Below are 18208 nucleotides of genomic sequence, written 5' to 3' on the forward strand. Positions count from 1 at the left end.
TTGTAACTTTTAGAGTGGTTTATTGACCAGAGCATGAGATACAAAAGGCCCGGAAAATAAGAAGTACACGGTAAGAGCAGGTGGAGGACTAAGCAAACAAAGCATAAGAAATGTTGCTGCGAAGCAGATGGCTCCCGCTCTCACCGACATAACTACTGTCTCATCTTGTCATTGTTAGAGCTGAATAGGAGCACGGATATTCCGTACAGCCCAATTACTGCACAGGAAATGAAATCCCTGTCATGTAATGCTGAAATGTCACAGGCAATGTCATTTCCACTATGGCGTACAGACTGCAAGGCAATGTATAACAAATCTAGGAGTTTAAACATTATGGGGCTATGTACTAAGCCCTGGACAGTGATAGAGTGGAGAGAGATAAAGTACCGCCCAATCAGCTCCTATCTGTCATTTGTCAAACACAGTCTGTAACATGGCAGTTAGGAGCTGATCGGCTGATACTTTATCTCTCTCTACACTGCAGCACTCTCCAGAGCTTATTTATGGTTACGTTTTGGCATACTTACCTGCATTTGAAGTTTCCTCCCCGGGAGAAGGCCGGAGAACAGATGCAGGTGGGTGGAGACGGGGGCGGGCAGGACTACCCATGTTATTAAGCTCCACCCCTCACTGGAAAATGCTCTGCTGCATATTTGACTAGTGGATGGAGCTAAAATACAGGACTTCACACAGAGCAGGCTTTTCAACCAGTTTGCCGTGGCACGCTAGTGTGCCGCGACCAGTTGCAAGGTGTGCCGCGGAGCCAGAGCAGCTTCCTGCACCTTCAGAGTGAACTGTTGGCCCGGGCTCTTCTTAGAGGATGAGTCGTGCTCTGGCCGTCACGCTCTGCCTTGAAGACGTGGCGGTGTGATATCATAGGTCACGGCCGCCGCGTATCACCACCCAGCCTGCATACACAGCTTTCCTTGCCCACCCACATCCACACCTGCCCGACCGCCCGCTGCTCAGTATTTGCAGCACTTCACTATGAACAACCCCCGCCACTGAGGACAGGGAGGAGGACAGCTGACCGGTAGGGGCTAATATTTGTTATTTTATTTCTCCTGTGGGGAACAATAGGATTTCAATAGGATTTACTGTATGTGGGGAGAATAAGGATTTATGGATTTATGGGGGTAACAATGTGAATAATTCATGTGGGGAGCAACAGGATTTATGTGGGGAGCAATGTGATTGTTTTTTCTGTGTAGGCCAATGTATGTGTGGAATTATTTTTTTACTGTGAGGGCCAATGTGTGTTTTTTGTTTTTTTTTCTGTGGGGAACTGATGGTGTGCCTTGGGAATTTTAAAATATAGGGGGTCATTCCGAGTTGTTCGCTCGTTGCCGATTTTCGCAACGGAGCGATTAAGGCAAAAATGCGCATGGTACGCAGTGCGCATGCGCTAAGTATTTTAGCACAAAACTTAGTAGATTTACTCACGCCCGGACGAAGAATTTTCATTGTTGAAGTGATCGGAGTGTGATTGACAGGAAGTGGGTGTTTCTGGGCGGAAACTGGCCGTTTTCTGGGAGTGTGCGGAAAAACACAGGTGTGTCAGGGAAAAATGCGGGAGTGACTGGAGAAACGAGGGAGTGGCTGGCCGAACACTAGGCGTGTGTGTGACGTCAAACCAGGAACGAAACGGCCTGATCTGATCGCAATCTGTGAGTAAGTCTCGAGCTACTCAGAAACTGCTAAGAAATTTCTATTCGCAATTCTGCTAATCTTTCGTTCGCAATTCTGCTAAGCTAAGATACACTCCCGGAGGGCGGCGGCTTAACGTGTGCAATGCTGCTAAAAGCAGCTAGCGAGCGAACAACTCGGAATCACCCCCATTATTCGGTGTGCCACGAGTAAAAAAAAGGTTGAAAATCACTGACCTAGAGTCTCGTCACTATGCCGTGCCCCCTCTTCATGGGCCGCCTACTCATTCTGCCCACTTCACTGGGATGCGGGAGGGGTGCCCACTTTTCTGGGTGTGCGGGAGACTACACAAAAAATCAAATGTCTCCCCGCATGTTCCGAGAGCGTAGGCAAATACAGTATAGACTTTGGATGGGAATTTAGCTCATGACCTTAGTGCAATGACATTATAATGCTAACCACTATGCCACTGTGCTGCACATACATACTGTACAAAAATGCGTGGCTCATTGGAAAGTGGGTTAGAGCTTCATTTTACAAAATGCCCTGGGTAGATTTGGAGCATGGTCTGATGCCTAATATGTCCTCAGTGTCACATTAGGATATTTGGGAAGCAGGGGCAGAATAGGTCCAAAACCTAGTAAACCTTATCATCAGGGATCAATGCTATCTGCATACTGTATACTGTATGTGTAGTGCACTGGTCAGGAGTAGCCTCTTCTTACCTTCGTGTGGGATGCACGGTGGATGGATTCGTCAGGTTCGTTGTTCTCGGTGGTTGGAAGGAATCTAAGTTCTTAGACAGGAAAACGGACAACAATATGCACCTGCTTAAGTTTTATTCTATTAAAGTAGAATGAGGTAGTAGTGCAACACTTTTAGGATAATTCTCAGATCAATAGTAACATTCTAGTGCAATTTACTTGTTCACCCTGAATCAGAATAATGAATCCACAATACATACCTCCCAACTATCCCGTTTTTTTTAGAGATGAGCGGGTTCGGTTTCTCTGAATCCGAACCCGCCAGAACTTCATGTTTTTTTTTACGGGTCCGAGCGACTCGGATCTTCCCGCCTTGCTCGGTTAACCCGAGCGCGCCCGAACGTCATCATGACGCTGTCGGATTCTCGCGAGGCTCGGATTCTATCGCGAGACTCGGATTCTATATAAGGAGCCGCGCGTCGCCGCCATTTTCACACGTGCATTGAGATTGATAGGGAGAGGACGTGGCTGGCGTCCTCTCCGTTTAGACAGTGACACTTGATTTACTAATTTTGGGGAGCATTAGGAGTACTCAGTAGTGTACAGTGCAGAGTTTTGCTGATAGTGACCAGTGACTGACCACCACTTTTATTTATAATCCGTTCTCTGCCTGAAAAAAGCGATACACAGCACACAGTGACTCAGTCACATACCATATCTGTGTGCACTGCTCAGGCTCAGGCCAGTGTGCTGCATCATCTATTATCTATATATAATATTATATATATCTGTCTGACTGCTCAGCTCACACAGCTTATAATTGTGGGGGAGACTGGGGAGCACTACTGCAGTGCCAGTTATAGGTTATAGCAGGAGCCAGGAGTACATAATATATTATATAGTGAGTGACCACCAGACACACAGTGCAGTTTATTTAATATATCCGTTCTCTGCCTGAAAAAAGCGATACACACAGTGACTCAGTCAGTCACATACCATATCTGTGTGCACTGCTCAGGCTCAGGCCAGTGTGCTGCATCATCTATATATATTATATATCTGTCTGACTGCTCAGCTCACACAGCTTATAATTGTGGGGGAGACTGGGGAGCACTACTGCAGTGCCAGTTATAGGTTATAGCAGGAGCCAGGAGTACATAATATTATATTAAAATTAAACAGTGCACACTTTTGCTGCAGGAGTGCCACTGCCAGTGTGACTAGTGACCAGTGACCTGACCACCAGTATATAATATTAGTAGTATACTATCTCTTTATCAACCAGTCTATATTAGCAGCAGACACAGTACAGTGCGGTAGTTCACGGCTGTGGCTACCTCTGTGTCGGCACTCGGCAGCCCGTCCATAATTGTATATACCAGTGACCTAACCGTGGTTTTTTTTTCTTTCTTTATACATACATACTAGTTACGAGTATACTATCTCTTTATCAACCAGTCTATATATTAGCAGCAGACACAGTACAGTGCGGTAGTTCACGGCTGTGGCTACCTCTGTGTCGGCACTCGGCAGCCCGTCCATAATTGTATATACCACCTAACCGTGGTTTTTTTTTTCTTTCTTTATACATACATACTAGTTACGAGTATACTATCTCTTTATCAACCAGTCTATATATTAGCAGCAGACACAGTACAGTGCGGTAGTTCACGGCTGTGGCTACCTCTGTGTCGGCACTCGGCAGCCCGTCCATAATTGTATATACCACCTAACCGTGGTTTTTTTTTCTTTCTTTATACATACATACTAGTTACGAGTATACTATCTCTTTATCAACCAGTCTATATATTAGCAGCAGACACAGTACAGTGCGGTAGTTCACGGCTGTGGCTACCTCTGTGTCGGCACTCGGCAGCCCGTCCATAATTGTATATACCAGTGACCTAACCGTGGTTTTTTTTTCTTTCTTTATACATACATACTAGTTACGAGTATACTATCTCTTTATCAACCAGTCTATATATTAGCAGCAGACACAGTACAGTGCGGTAGTTCACGGCTGTGGCTACCTCTGTGTCGGCACTCGGCAGCCCGTCCATAATTGTATATACCAGTGACCTAACCGTGGTTTTTTTTTCTTTCTTTATACATACATACTAGTTACGAGTATACTATCTCTTTATCAACCAGTCTATATATTAGCAGCAGACACAGTACAGTGCGGTAGTTCACGGCTGTGGCTACCTCTGTGTCGGCACTCGGCAGCCCGTCCATAATTGTATATACCAGTGACCTAACCGTGGTTTTTTTTTCTTTCTTTATACATACATACTAGTTACGAGTATACTATCTCTTTATCAACCAGTCTATATATTAGCAGCAGACACAGTACAGTGCGGTAGTTCACGGCTGTGGCTACCTCTGTGTCGGCACTCGGCAGCCCGTCCATAATTGTATATACCACCTAACCGTGGTTTTTTTTTCTTTCTTTATACATACATACTAGTTACGAGTATACTATCTCTTTATCAACCAGTCTATATATTAGCAGCAGACACAGTACAGTGCGGTAGTTCACGGCTGTGGCTACCTCTGTGTCGGCACTCGGCAGCCCGTCCATAATTGTATATACCAGTGACCTAACCGTGGTTTTTTTTTCTTTCTTTATACATACATACTAGTTACGAGTATACTATCTCTTTATCAACCAGTCTATATATTAGCAGCAGACACAGTACAGTGCGGTAGTTCACGGCTGTGGCTACCTCTGTGTCGGCACTCGGCAGCCCGTCCATAATTGTATACTAGTATCCAATCCATCCATCTCCATTGTTTACCTGAGGTGCCTTTTAGTTGTGCCTATTAAAATATGGAGAACAAAAATGTTGAGGTTCCAAAATTAGGGAAAGATCAAGATCCACTTCCACCTCGTGCTGAAGCTGCTGCCACTAGTCATGGCCGAGACGATGAAATGCCAGCAACGTCGTCTGCCAAGGCCGATGCCCAATGGCATAGTACAGAGCATGTCAAAACCAAAACACCAAATATCAGTAAAAAAAGGACTCCAAAACCTAAAATAAAATTGTCGGAGGAGAAGCGTAAACTTGCCAATATGCCATTTACCACACGGAGTGGCAAGGAACGGCTGAGGCCCTGGCCTATGTTCATGGCTAGTGGTTCAGCTTCACATGAGGATGGAAGCACTCAGCCTCTCGCTAGAAAACTGAAAAGACTCAAGCTGGCAAAAGCACCGCAAAGAACTGTGCGTTCTTTGAAATCCCAAATCCACAAGGAGAGTCCAATTGTGTCGGTTGCGATGCCTGACCTTCCCAACACTGGACGTGAAGAGCATGCGCCTTCCACCATTTGCACGCCCCCTGCAAGTGCTGGAAGGAGCACCCGCAGTCCAGTTCCTGATAGTCAGATTGAAGATGTCAGTGTTGAAGTACACCAGGATGAGGAGGATATGGGTGTTGCTGGCGCTGGGGAGGAAATTGACCAGGAGGATTCTGATGGTGAGGTGGTTTGTTTAAGTCAGGCACCCGGGGAGACACCTGTTGTCCGTGGGAGGAATATGGCCGTTGACATGCCAGGTGAAAATACCAAAAAAATCAGCTCTTCGGTGTGGAGGTATTTCACCAGAAATGCGGACAACAGGTGTCAAGCCGTGTGTTCCCTTTGTCAAGCTGTAATAAGTAGGGGTAAGGACGTTAACCACCTCGGAACATCCTCCCTTATACGTCACCTGCAGCGCATTCATAATAAGTCAGTGACAAGTTCAAAAACTTTGGGTGACAGCGGAAGCAGTCCACTGACCAGTAAATCCCTTCCTCTTGTAACCAAGCTCACGCAAACCACCCCACCAACTCCCTCAGTGTCAATTTCCTCCTTCCCCAGGAATGCCAATAGTCCTGCAGGCCATGTCACTGGCAAGTCTGACGAGTCCTCTCCTGCCTGGGATTCCTCCGATGCATCCTTGCGTGTAACGCCTACTGCTGCTGGCGCTGCTGTTGTTGCCGCTGGGAGTCGATGGTCATCCCAGAGGGGAAGTCGTAAGCCCACTTGTACTACTTCCAGTAAGCAATTGACTGTTCAACAGTCCTTTGCGAGGAAGATGAAATATCACAGCAGTCATCCTACTGCAAAGCGGATAACTGAGTCCTTGACAACTATGTTGGTGTTAGACGTGCGTCCGGTATCCGCCGTTAGTTCACAGGGAACTAGACAATTTATTGAGGCAGTGTGCCCCCGTTACCAAATACCATCTAGGTTCCACTTCTCTAGGCAGGCGATACCGAGAATGTACACGGACGTCAGAAAAAGACTCACCAGTCTCCTAAAAAATGCAGTTGTACCCAATGTCCACTTAACCACGGACATGTGGACAAGTGGAGCAGGGCAGGGTCAGGACTATATGACTGTGACAGCCCACTGGGTAGATGTATGGACTCCCGCCGCAAGAACAGCAGCAGCGGCACCAGTAGCAGCATCTCGCAAACGCCAACTCTTTCCTAGGCAGGCTACGCTTTGTATCACCGCTTTCCAGAATACGCACACAGCTGAAAACCTCTTACGGCAACTGAGGAAGATCATCGCGGAATGGCTTACCCCAATTGGACTCTCCTGTGGATTTGTGGCATCGGACAACGCCAGCAATATTGTGTGTGCATTAAATATGGGCAAATTCCAGCACGTCCCATGTTTTGCACATACCTTGAATTTGGTGGTGCAGAATTTTTTAAAAAACGACAGGGGCGTGCAAGAGATGCTGTCGGTGGCCAGAAAAATTGCGGGACACTTTCGGCGTACAGGCACCACGTACAGAAGACTGGAGCACCACCAAAAACTACTGAACCTGCCCTGCCATCATCTGAAGCAAGAAGTGGTAACGAGGTGGAATTCAACCCTCTATATGCTTCAGAGGTTGGAGGAGCAGCAAAAGGCCATTCAAGCCTATACAATTGAGCACGATATAGTAGGTGGAATGCACCTGTCTCAAGTGCAGTGGAGAATGATTTCAACGTTGTGCAAGGTTCTGATGCCCTTTGAACTTGCCACACGTGAAGTCAGTTCAGACACTGCCAGCCTGAGTCAGGTCATTCCCCTCATCAGGCTTTTGCAGAAGAAGCTGGAGGCATTGAAGGAGGAGCTAACACGGAGCGATTCCGCTAGGCATGTGGGACTTGTGGATGCAGCCCTTAATTCGCTTAACAAGGATTCACGGGTGGTCAATCTGTTGAAATCAGAGCACTACATTTTGGCCACCGTGCTCGATCCTAGATTTAAAGCCTACCTTGGATCTCTCTTTCCGGCAGACACAGGTCTGCTGGGGTTGAAAGACCTGCTGGTGACAAAATTGTCAAGTCAAGCGGAACGCGACCTGTCAACATCTCCTCCTTCACATTCTCCCGCAACTGGGGGTGCGAGGAAAAGGCTCAGAATTCCGAGCCCACCCGCTGGCGGTGATGCAGGGCAGTCTGGAGCGACTGCTGATGCTGACATCTGGTCCGGACTGAAGGACCTGACAACGATTACGGACATGTCGTCTACTGTCACTGCATATGATTCTCTCAACATTGATAGAATGGTGGAGGATTATATGAGTGACCGCATCCAAGTAGGCACGTCACACAGTCCGTACTTATACTGGCAGGAAAAAGAGGCAATTTGGAGGCCCTTGCACAAACTGGCTTTATTCTACCTAAGTTGCCCTCCCACAAGTGTGTACTCCGAAAGAGTGTTTAGTGCCGCCGCTCACCTTGTCAGCAATCGGCGTACGAGGTTACATCCAGAAAATGTGGAGAAGATGATGTTCATTAAAATGAATTATAATCAATTCCTCCGCGGAGACATTGACCAGCAGCAATTGCCTCCACAAAGTACACAGGGAGCTGAGATGGTGGATTCCAGTGGGGATGAATTGATAATCTGTGAGGAGGGGGATGTACACGGTGATATATCGGAGGGTGAAGATGAGGTGGACATCTTGCCTCTGTAGAGCCAGTTTGTGCAAGGAGAGATTAATTGCTTCTTTTTTGGGGGGGGTCCAAACCAACCCGTCATATCAGTCACAGTCGTGTGGCAGACCCTGTCACTGAAATGATGGGTTGGTTAAAGTGTGCATGTCCTGTTTTGTTTATACAACATAAGGGTGGGTGGGAGGGCCCAAGGACAATTCCATCTTGCACCTCTTTTTTCTTTTCTTTTTCTTTGCATCATGTGCTGATTGGGGAGGGTTTTTTGGAAGGGACATCCTGCGTGACACTGCAGTGCCACTCCTAGATGGGCCCGGTGTTTGTGTCGGCCACTAGGGTCGCTAATCTTACTCACACAGTCAGCTACCTCATTGCGCCTCTTTTTTTCTTTGCGTCATGTGCTGTTTGGGGAGGGTTTTTTGGAAGGGACATCCTGCGTGACACTGCAGTGCCACTCCTAGATGGGCCCGGTGTTTGTGTCGGCCACTAGGGTCGCTAATCTTACTCACACAGCTACCTCATTGCGCCTCTTTTTTTCTTTGCGTCATGTGCTGTTTGGGGAGGGTTTTTTGGAAGGGCCATCCTGCGTGACACTGCAGTGCCACTCCTAGATGGGCCCGGTGTTTGTGTCGGCCACTAGGGTCGCTAATCTTACTCACACAGCTACCTCATTGCGCCTCTTTTTTTCTTTGCGTCATGTGCTGTTTGGGGAGGGTTTTTTGGAAGGGACATCCTGCGTGACACTGCAGTGCCACTCCTAGATGGGCCCGGTGTTTGTGTCGGCCACTAGGGTCGCTAATCTTACTCACACAGTCAGCTACCTCATTGCGCCTCTTTTTTTCTTTGCGTCATGTGCTGTTTGGGGAGGGTTTTTTGGAAGGGACATCCTGCGTGACACTGCAGTGCCACTCCTAGATGGGCCCGGTGTTTGTGTCGGCCACTAGGGTCGCTAATCTTACTCACACAGCTACCTCATTGCGCCTCTTTTTTTCTTTGCGTCATGTGCTGTTTGGGGAGGGTTTTTTGGAAGGGCCATCCTGCGTGACACTGCAGTGCCACTCCTAGATGGGCCCGGTGTTTGTGTCGGCCACTAGGGTCGCTAATCTTACTCACACAGCTACCTCATTGCGCCTCTTTTTTTCTTTGCGTCATGTGCTGTTTGGGGAGGGTTTTTTGGAAGGGACATCCTGCGTGACACTGCAGTGCCACTCCTAGATGGGCCCGGTGTTTGTGTCGGCCACTAGGGTCGCTTATCTTACTCACACAGCGACCTCGGTGCACATTTTAGGACTAAAAATAATATTGTGAGGTGTGAGGTATTCAGAATAGACTGAAAATGAGTGTAAATTATGGTTTTTGAGGTTAATAATACTTTGGGATCAAAATGACCCCCAAATTCTATGATTTAAGCTGTTTTTTAGTGTTTTTGGAAAAAAACACCCGAATCCAAAACACACCCGAATCCGACAAAAAAAATTCGGTGAGGTTTTGCCAAAACGCGTTCGAACCCAAAACACGGCCGCGGAACCGAACCCAAAACCAAAACACAAAACCAGAAAAATTTCAGGCGCTCATCTCTAGTTTTTTTGAGTCTGTTCTGCTGTCCCTCCCGCTGGTCGCAGTGTCCCATGGTGGGGGGGGGGACAGTTGGGAGGATCATGACAGACCAACTTACTTGGCTTTTATGAAACAGTAAGTGCGAACCTGGATCAGGGTAAGGAGGTGGATATAGGGGGTAATTCCAAGTTGATCGCAGCAGGATTTTTTTTAGCAGTTGGGCAAAACCATGGCCCTCATTCCGAGTTGTTCGCTCTGTAAAAATCTTCGCATCGCAGCGATTTTCCGCTTAATGCGCAATGTCCGCACTGCGACTGCGCCAAGTAAATTTGCTATGCACTTAGTAATTTTACTCACGGCTTTTTCATCGGTCTGGCGATCGTAATGTGATTGACAGGAAATGGGTGTTACTGGGCGGAAACAGGCCGTTTTATGGGCGTGTGGGAAAAAACGCTACCGTTTCCGGAAAAAACGCAGGAGTGGCCGGAGAAACGGAGGAGTGTCTGGGCGAACGCTGGGAGTGTTTGTGACGTCAAACCAGGAACGACAAGCACTGAACTGATCGCAGATGCCAAGTAAGTCTGAAGCTACTCAGAAACTGCTACGAGGTGTGTAATCGCAATATTGCGAATACTTCGTTCGCAATTTTAAGATGCTAAGATTCACTCCCAGTAGGCGGCGGCTTAGCGTGAGCAACTCTGCTAAAATCGCCTTGCGAGCGAACAACTCGGAATGACCTCCCATGTGCACTGCAGGGGAGGCAGATATAACATGTGCAGAGAGAGTTAGATTTGGGTGTGGTGTGTTCAATCTGCAATCTAATTTGCAGTGTAAAAATAAAGCAGCCAGTATTTACCCTGCACAGAAATAAAATAACCCACCCAACTCTAACTCTTTCTGCACATGTTATATCTGCCTTCCCTGCAGTGCACATGGTTTTGCCCAACTGCTAAAAAAAATCCTGCTGCGATCAACTTGGAATTACCCCCATAATTTTTATAGACTTTGCCAAAGCTTTCGACACTGTACCACACATGCGTCTTATCTATAAGCTACAAGAAATAGGGCTAAGGAGCACAATATGCACTTGGGTCAGTAATTGGTTAGATAATAGGGAGCAGCGCGTTGTGGTCAATGGATCATTTTCAAATTGGACTAAAGTACTAAGTGGTGTGCCACAAGGGTCTGTACTTGGACCACTTTTGTTCAACATTTTTATCAACGCCCTAACAGTAGGTCTAGAGAGCATGGTATCAATTTTCGCAGACGATACCAAATTGTGTAAGGTTATAAATACGGAGGGGTAAATACGCAGCTATATAATGGGGGTAAGGTAAAATCAGGGAGATTGCTGGACTATTCAGGGAGTCAGGGAGATTGCTGCTATTTCAGGCAGTCTCCTGCAGAATGAGGGAGGGTAGGCATCTCTGCACTGGCTGGTGGTTCCCACACACTATGAGCATCCTTAGGTAGGAAGTAAACAATGAGTCCAGGGCTTAAAGTAGTCAATTTGCGGGAGACCTGAGACTGGTGGTTTTAAGACAAATAATACCCCTTTCACACTGACAATAGCCGGGTCGCACCCGGGAATGTGTACACGGGTGCTTCCCAGGTGCGACCCGGCTTGAAACCCCTTCAGACTTGCGGCCCGACCTGGCATATTTTCGGGTTGGTGACGTCACCGCTGACGTTACCGGAGGCTGTGCTTGGAGATAATCATCTCCAAGCACCGCCTCCTCCTATGCAGAGAACGGGTGCTGGGTCACCTTGACCCGGCATACCCTTTCACACTGCACCGCATCACGGGACGATCCTGGATTCAACCCTGGTCGAGACCTGGGATGAAATGCTGGGACGCTCGTCCCGGGATATTATTCCTGTACCCTTTCACACTGAGCAAATTCCCAGGTTGATGCACGTTCATGTACAATAACTCGGGAATTTTTTGTCAGTCTGAAAGGGGTATAGGTCAGTGGGTGTAATATAGTTTGTACCACAAGATGGCGCTGTCCTCTTTGTCTTTATGTTGCAAAATTTAGTCTCTCACTGTCCCTGGGTCAAGGACCTGCTAGGGAGAATTCACAAACACTGGGTAGCTAAAATCCAGTGGCAAACGCAGGATTTGCATGGGGGGGGTTTCCAGAACTGGATGGAGCCAATCACGGGGGTGGGGACTGAGGTGACCCAGTATATGCTGGGTCCGTAAAACTAGTGTGTCTGTGTGTGTGTGTGTGTGTGTGTGTGTGTATATATATATATGTATATATATATACACATATCTACACATATATATACCGTGTGTGTGTGTATATATATATATATATATATATACACACACATACATAGCATATTAAACATATATATATATATATATACACACACACATGCAGTACACGTATATATACACATGTATACATGTGTATATATATATATATATCATATGTGTGTGTGTGTGTGTGTGTGTGTGTGTGTGTGTGTGTGTGTGTGTGTGTGTGTGTGTCCATAGCAGTGAAGGCAAATATGGACGATCTCGTCCATATTGGCCTGCATGCACAAGCGACGGGGCACCAGCGATGAATGTGCGCGGGGCCGCACATCGTTCATTGCTGGAGCCTCCACACTGAAAGATATGAACGGTATCTCGTTCTTTAATGAACGAGATCGTTCATATCTTTCAGTATTATCGCCAAGTGTGTAGGGCCCATTAGAGTTTGCCATGGACTGGCTGGAATAACATCGATGGATTGTACATCCTACACCTGAACTTGCGTGAGGCAGTCCTGTCTGGGTGAACTAGGGAATGGATGGGCTGATTACCATGCTTTGTATGTCTTAACTGCGGGCACTGATGAGTATGGCATTCAGAATGTGCTCCCCTTTCTGAGTTAGGGGGAGGGGATGCAAGGTCGCACCGTTATAAGGCACTTCTTCCCCTTGCAGGATCACTATCAGATTCCCTGAATTGGCCACTGGCCTTGACTCACGGTTTTGAAGCCAACGGCAATCAATGTGGCTCCACTCTGCACGCGGCGATACCCGCTGGCTTCTTCAATATGCGTCTCACTCTGCCCCTGCTGCACACCGCTGACCTCTCCAGTGCGCGGCTCACTCTGCCCGGCTGTACACCGCTGACCTCTCCAATGCGCGGCTCACTCTGCCCGGCTGTACACCGCTGGCCTCTCCAATGCGTGGCTCACTCTGCCCCTGCTGCACACCGCTGACCTCTCCAACATGCGGCTTCACTCTGCCCGGCTGCACATGGCTGACCTCTCCAGAATGTGGCTCACTCTGCCCCTGCTGCACACGGCTGACCTCTCCAATACGCGGCTCACTCTGCCCGGCTGCACACCGCTGGCCTCTCCAATGCGCGGCTCACTCTGCCCGGCTGCACACCGCTGGCCTCTCCAATGCGCGGCTCACTCTGCCCGGCTGCACACCGCTGGCCTCTCCAATGCGCGGCTCACTCTGCCCGGCTGCACACCGCTGGCCTCTCCAATGCGCGGCTCACTCTGCCCGGCTACACACCGCTGACCTCTCCAATGCGCGGCTCACTCTGCCTCTGCTGTACACCGCTGACCTCTCCAATGCGCAGCTCACTCTGCCCGGCTGCAAACCGCTGACCTCTCCAATGCGTGGCTCACTCTGCCCGGCTGCACACCGCTGACCTCTCCAATGCGTGGCTCACTATGCCTCAGCTGTACACCACTGACTTCTCCAATGCGCGGCTCACTCTGCCCGGCTGTACACCGCTGACCTCTCCAATGCGTGGCTCACTATGCCTCAGCTGTACACCACTGACTTCTCCAATGCGCGGCTCACTCTGCCCGGCTGCACACCGCTGACCTCTCCAGAATGCGGCTCACTCTGCCCCTGCTGCACACCGCTGACCTCTCCAATATGCGGCTCACTCTGCCCGGCTGCACACCACTGACCTCTCCAGAATGCGGCTCACTCTGCCCCTGCTGCACACCGCTGACCTCTCCAATACGCGGCTCACTCTGCCCGGCTGCACACCACTGACCTCTCCAGAATGCGGCTCACTCTGCCCCTGCTGCACACTGCTGACCTCTCCAACATGCGGCCTCACTCTGCCCGGCTGTACACCGCTGACCTCTCCAGAATGTGGCTCACTCTGCCCCTGCTGCACACGGCTGACCTCTCCAACATGCGGCTTCACTCTGCCCGGCTGCACACCACTGACCTCTCCAGAATGCGGCTCACTCTGCCCCTGCTGCACACCGTTGACCTCTCCAACATGCGGCTTCACTCTGCCCGGCTGTACACCGCTGACCTCTCCAGAATGCGGCTCACTCTGCCCCGCTGCACACGGCTGACCTCTCCAATACGCGGCTCACTCTGCCCCTGCTGCACACCTCTGACCTCTCCAGCATGCGGCTTCACTCACTCTCGTGGTCCTCGCGTCTGACGGCACAACCGCCTCCTCAATCTCCCGCGCGCCAATACCAGCCAATCAGGTTTCCTTTCTCTTTAGGGCTGACAGCCATCAGGCCAGGCAGATCCCTTGTCTTGTGTGTTTCGTAAAGGGTCCCCCGCAGGCAATTAACCCCATGTTGGCGTGCTATCTGCACTAGTCCTGTTGTACCAGCTCTGTACAGTGACACAGGCTGTCACCTTGTGGGATGTTACATATGTGATCTGGAGGTTTCCAGAGGGATTTGCCATCTATTCTGCTGGACCTAGCATAAGTAAGATTGCAGGACACATATGGGTAGGATCCTGCCTGATAGCCTTGGTCTTTTGGGCTAGAACTGTGAGGAGCCACCAAGAATCAGATGCTGATGTAACGAGGGTCCAGTGATAGTTTGTAGAATTCTGCCTTGCAAAGTCTGGTGTTCAATGTGGTTTCCAAAAATTCCTATGGCCTAGATGTAACCTGGAAATGCTCTCCTCAAAAGCAAAATGGCTGTCGGTTCTCCTGTTACATGCATCTAGGGGCAGAGCGCCTCCCCAACGCCGCTGCAACACCCCCTAAACGCCAAGTAGATGCCCCTCCCGCCCCGCGGACGCCTCTACCTGTCAATCAGGCAGAGGCGCGTTGCACCTGACTGAGTGCGCACGCGCAGTGCGGCTGCTGCGTGTGCGAACACTACAGGGCATCAGCATGCGAACGCTGCCGCATACCTCCCAACTTTCGGATTACTGCAAGAGGGACTCCTTGCGCGGCGTAGCCGCGCCGGCGCCAAAAAGGGGTGTGGCCTTGCGGGGATGCCGCTGTCGCGGGCCACGCCTCCAAATTTTGTCACAGTGGGGCATGGCCAGCGCTCTGTGAGCTGCTGGCCATGGCCCCAGTCCCTCTGCCTCACTGGAATAGATGCTGTGCGCATGCGCACAGCGTCTATTCACCGCTGCTTTGCTCTGAACTGAGCAGAGCAGCGAGTGATAGGGAGCCTCCCAACTGACACCCCCCCCCCCCCCCGCCGCGGGACACTGTGGCCCAAGGGAGGGACAGCGGGACAGACCCCAAAAAACGGGACTGTCCCGTGAAAATCGGGACAGTTGGGAGGTATGCTGCCATAGCAGTGTTCCATGGTAAATTAGGCCCTGTGTCCAGAGACCTGGGTCAAACCTGGGTTTTTGGTGTAGAAGTGGTATAGGTGAGACAGTGGATACTTGTGCACTGTACTGATGTTTGAAGTGATATGTGCACTACAAACACAATGTGGGTAATTCAGATCTGATCGCTGGGCAGCGATTTTTGTTGTCGTGCAATCAGATAGTCGCCGCCTACAGGGAGTGTATTTTAGCTGTGCAAGTGTGCGTTCGTATGTGTAGCAGAGCTGTACAAACTGATTTTGTGCAGTCTCTGCGCAGCCCAGGACTTACTCAGCCGCTGCGATCACATCAGCCTGTCCGGGACCAAATTTGACGTCAGACACCCTCCCTTCAAACGCTTTATCTCGCCCGCGTTTTCCCGGACACCCCCTGAAAACTGTCAGTTGCCACCCACTAACGGCCTCTTCCTGTCAATCTCCTTGCAAATGCCCGTGCGAATGGATCCTTCACACAAACCCGTCACTGACCGGCGATCCCCGTTGCAGCCGTCCATGGCGCGTATGCATTGCGGGGCATACGCATTCGCAGTTCGGATCTGATCACCCGCTGCATGAAAATGCACAGCAGCGTCAGCTCTGAATGACCCCCATTGTCCTGATCCCTAGAAAGAAGGTGATACTCCATTTTCAGTTTGCCCTGGAGTGCTGCTGCGGGGGCGGCCGGTTGATGAAGTTACGACTTACGAGGGCACTTACCTAGTCATAGTAAAATCATACATTAAAAGAGAAGAGAGTTTTGCATGTGAATAATACATGCAGATAATTGAGTACAGACACAATTTCTTTTTCTACAATGAAACATTTGCACAATACGCAGGCGGCTGGTAACGTACTAATGTTACATGAAAGAGCCAAGATCCGTAAAACATTCTATTGTAAGGCAACAAGATATTTTTATTAAAAAGGTTCAAAAAAATAAAAAATATGCTTTTATCCTTGGCAGAGGAATTCAGGTGAATGCTTTCAACTCCAAAATATAAATTATTATCTAGAGTGATTAATAAATGATAAAGGAGCTTTTGCTATAATGCCGGTAAACTATATAACCTCACTTCCTTTTTCATGTTCATGGCACTTAGCCCAGTGCATTATACATTCAAAATTCTAATTCCCCTACACCTCCCTAAACTAAATGAACCACATTCTCTTATCTGGGAATATGCGACTATCTCGAAGAATTGTAACAAGACATTAGGCTGTAATTACACATGGACTGTAACCTTTCTTGCAGCGGATTCAAAGGACTGTTAGTGTTTTCTATTAACGCCATCTATTGTCGTCTCGCACTTCATTTTCACTTACTGCATGGAATTCGTCAGCGTTACATTCTCTGTGCCCGGAACTTTCCAGACCTCAATAGCCGTGCCAGTCACGTACAAATATTAATATACCTGATCAAATGCCAAGTTCCATCAAATTGCTGGAGGAGCCGCGCTCCCTGAGTGCTTACTGAAAGTGGCGGCATCAATTTTTATATTTCATTTTATGGACTACTGAACGCTCGGCCAACAGATTTATGGTTCCAGAAATGTAAAGCGAGGGAAGCGATTTTCCTGTGTACATAATAATCCTCTCCTTAAAGTTTATTTATCTGGTAATGGAGATTCAATTCTATTTGGAAGACTTCTTGTCGCAGACTAACATCTCATGCAACCAAAAATTATGTTCAAATTGCCTGTGCGGTAACAGGAACAGAGCAGTCCTAAGGGCGGGAGATATATCAAACCTTCTAAAGCAGACGAGGTTGCCGATAGTAACCAATCACATTCTAATTATTTATTGAGTGCAGTCTGTAAAATGATAGCCACATCTGATTGGTTGCTATGGCAACACCTCCCCAGTCCTCTTTAGAAGGTCTGATACATTTCTTATTCGGAGCTATATGCCAAGAAATAAGCCAATGAAACAATCCTGGAGCAATCTCCAAATTCAGGAGCCAAAAGAGGTGTGGTCTACCAAAAAAGGGTGAGCTAAAGTGGGTGTGGGCTAAGCAACAAGATAACTGAGCCCCCCCTCCCTCCCCTTTAGGACTGCTTAAGGTTGTGGATGCTGGGTCTGGGACTCAAGGTCGACACCAATCGGTCGACACACATTAGGTCGACACCAGAAATAGGTCAACACGGACAAAGGGTCGACGTGAACAAGGTCGACATGGGAAAAGGCCGACATGAGGTTTTTTTTACTGTTTTTGGTGTCATTTTTTTGGTAAAGTGACGGGTAACCCCAATTACCATTCCCAATTGTAGTCCACGTGGATTGTAAAGTATGAAAAAGTTTAAAAAAAAGAAAAAAGAAAAAAAATGCGAAAAACTCATGTCGACCTTTTCCATGTTGACCTTTTGTCCGTGTCGACATTTTGTCAGTGTCGACCTATTTCTGGTGCTGACCTAAGGTGTGTCAACCAATCGGTGTCGACCTAATTGGTGTCAACCTGGAGTCCGGATACCGTGGATGCTATACAGACCAGTTTATGTGCCCAAATAAAGGAAGTCAGATATCTGGCAATTGTAGAAATCAGGGAGTGAGGGAAACAGGTTGGAGAGTGTGGTAAATCATACAGGAATTTGGGCTGAATGACTATCTTTAGCAAATTCACCCAGCCAGTCACCAAGAGGGGAGATGGTGCCAGACATGTGACTTACCCTTCTAATACTCAGTCTGGGCTCTTCAATTACAATCTAGATAAGCAGCTCCAGGCCTCCACATAAAAATAGGCCCACCATCATGGTAGCATGAGGATGACTAGCAGGTCTCGCTACCCGGATGATAGATCAACAATGTATTGGTCAAC

The sequence above is a fragment of the Pseudophryne corroboree genome, chromosome 11 (genome assembly GCF_028390025.1).
Source record: "Pseudophryne corroboree isolate aPseCor3 chromosome 11, aPseCor3.hap2, whole genome shotgun sequence".
NCBI lineage: Eukaryota > Metazoa > Chordata > Amphibia > Anura > Myobatrachidae > Pseudophryne > Pseudophryne corroboree.